A 2,674-nucleotide genomic window follows, 5' to 3' on the forward strand; every position below is an offset into this window, starting at 1 on the left:
AACCTGTTACTTTATTCGACTCGTTTGCAAGCAACATTGAATCAACCTAATTTTCTTCTTCTAGCACCACTAAGATGACCTTGCACTTTTCTTCTTCACTCCCTTTTTTGGCCACTAGGTTTGCGACTAATAAACATTGTCACATCCACCCAACCGGTATCTATTTACCCGAATACCCGAGGGAATGGGCCACAGTCACAAGATCAAGTTTCAATCACATCACACACCATTCCATATGATAACATAATCATGAGTAAGAATATATCGAATGTTTAATATTAAAGGAATAAATATTAAAAGAAAACAAGGATCACAAAACAAATAAGTGGAATCAAGATTAAAACTATCAAAACTTATCCTCGAAGGAAAACAAAGTTAAAAGGAGGAGTCAAATCTCCTAAGGAATTACATCAATTAAGTATCTTTAACTAAATGGTATATATGAAACTCAAAATGTTCAGTCTCTCAAATCGTCTCTGTCCTTCAAAACATGGGGCTAATCATGGTATGCACTGTCATAGTATGCACATATGTCACCGTGCATATCGTCATCTTGGTAAACACAGTGCGGATCAGTCGCTAGCATCTCATATTCTTGAATCACCATGGCATCTAGATTTGCAACAAAATCTAAACCACATATCCATGAGGGTGGAGCTCCAAAGATCTCAACAAGTAATTCATATAAATATGCATATCTTCATTCAAACATAAAGTATATCAATCATATACTAACATGGTATGTATTGTCATAAATATGCAATGCAATGTAATAATGCTCCTATACGTTAACCGATGTAGGTCTCTATCTACATAGACACACATTAAGATATAACACCAGCCTCCTCTGGGTAGGTCTCATCACTTGATCTCTCACGGATTGGTTACCTGTCTTGAGATCTCACACCTTAGCCTAGGTTTAGGTCACCGCTCTCTCACCACACCATTAGTCTAAGCACTAGCGCGTGTCAAGGATAATCCTAGCCCAATTCAAGTCATCTACTCAGTCACATCATTCTAGGTTCAGATACTTCCCTTATGGCACCAACCAAGTCGATTCAATATCCTTCCCTATCTAGAGTCAACATTTCCTATGGCTCCAACCAACATTGGACTACGCCTCTTAACCCTATTGGTCATCCACATATGATGCACAGGAAGCTCTCGTGTCCCCTCATGCCTCTCGCAATCTTGGGTGTCCATGAGCCTAAGTCTATTATATAAAACCCTACCAATGAATAACCCCCACAACGTGGTTGTGTCCTCCCATGGGTTGGTTACCGGTCTTGAGCGCCCACCACCCCACACTGCTACCATGGGTCACTTTCCTTGATACCCCAACTAATAGGGTAGTGACATGACGGGGTGCCTAATCATGTTTCATCTAGACCACCTAGAGATGTTCCCTATTCTATTTGTTCCTTCTAAGGTTCCTAGGGTAATGGTTAAACCACAACCTCAAATCAGGTCGACATTTATTCTAACTCAACCAAGGCATCAATAAATTATAAAAATAACCATAAACTATATTTTAGAGCATTACAAGAATGTCAACGACTCCAAACAGCAGCATGTAATTGAAAGTACAAGTCAAATATCACATTTAGAATAAAAAATAAACATAAGTAACAAATTCCCTCACCTTGCGATTGAGGTGTACTACTTTAAGAGAAACTTAAAAGTGCTTTAACATGCCCCAAATAATCTTATTTAAATGTTTGTTAAAGGTTAGAAACAACCCTCGAGGTCGTATGTTGAAAATAGAAAAACCAAAATTAGCAGGTAGGGGTCTCATGAATAATAACAGGTAGGGGCTGTCCAAGGAGACCCTGACCAATCAACCTAGGGGGTATAGGTCGCATGAACAGTACCCATATGGGTTGATTGGGAGACCCATGGGGGATATGGATTGCTCAGGGAGAACCATGGTCAATCAATCCAGGGGGATATGGGTTGCTTAGGGAGACCCATGGTTAATCAACCCAGGGGGTATGGGTTGCTTGGGGAGACCCATTGTCAATCAACCTAGGGGCTACAAGTTGCATGAATAGTGTCTGGTAAGTATTTGATTGGGGAGGCCCTTGTTGGGAGGCCCATGGGGGATATGGGTCGCCCAAACAGTACCCATATGGGTAGCCCCGGGGAGAGCTAGGAGAGCTAGTCCGACCGACAGAAATTACTCTAGTACACTTTAGGCTTTGGGATTTGATTCTAAAACTCAACCAAAGCAAGTAGAAAACTCTGAAATCATCTAAGAACAAGTTCTAGCATTGATAGGCATTCAAAAACTCAATTCAAATTGAAAACCTAATGAAACACAAAAGGGTCCTCTCCAAAATCTATCTGGAAAGTATGGTAGAATAGAATGATTGTATGATCACTCTAAAGCCAAGATAGAGATTGGGTTTAGGTCTCTTTTATCTAAGGATCTCTCCACAAGGATCCACTAAGGGAAAAGAATCAAGAGAAGACAATTAGGAGAAGATAGGATATACTAACCTTAGGAAAGTTCAGTTGGTGAATGGAAAGCTCTTTGGAAGATCTCCACAATGTTCTCCCTCTTTGCCACAAGTTCTTGTCGTTCTCCAACATTTTCTGACGGCTTAGGAGTGAAATAACATGTTTTGGGTCAAATTAATCATTAAATAGGGGTTTAAAATACTAAAATCCCCCA

Source organism: Hakea prostrata, chromosome 10, assembly GCF_041222555.1.
Source record: "Hakea prostrata isolate BN-2017 chromosome 10, UWA_Hpros_2, whole genome shotgun sequence".
In the NCBI taxonomy this organism is placed as follows: domain Eukaryota; kingdom Viridiplantae; phylum Streptophyta; class Magnoliopsida; order Proteales; family Proteaceae; genus Hakea; species Hakea prostrata.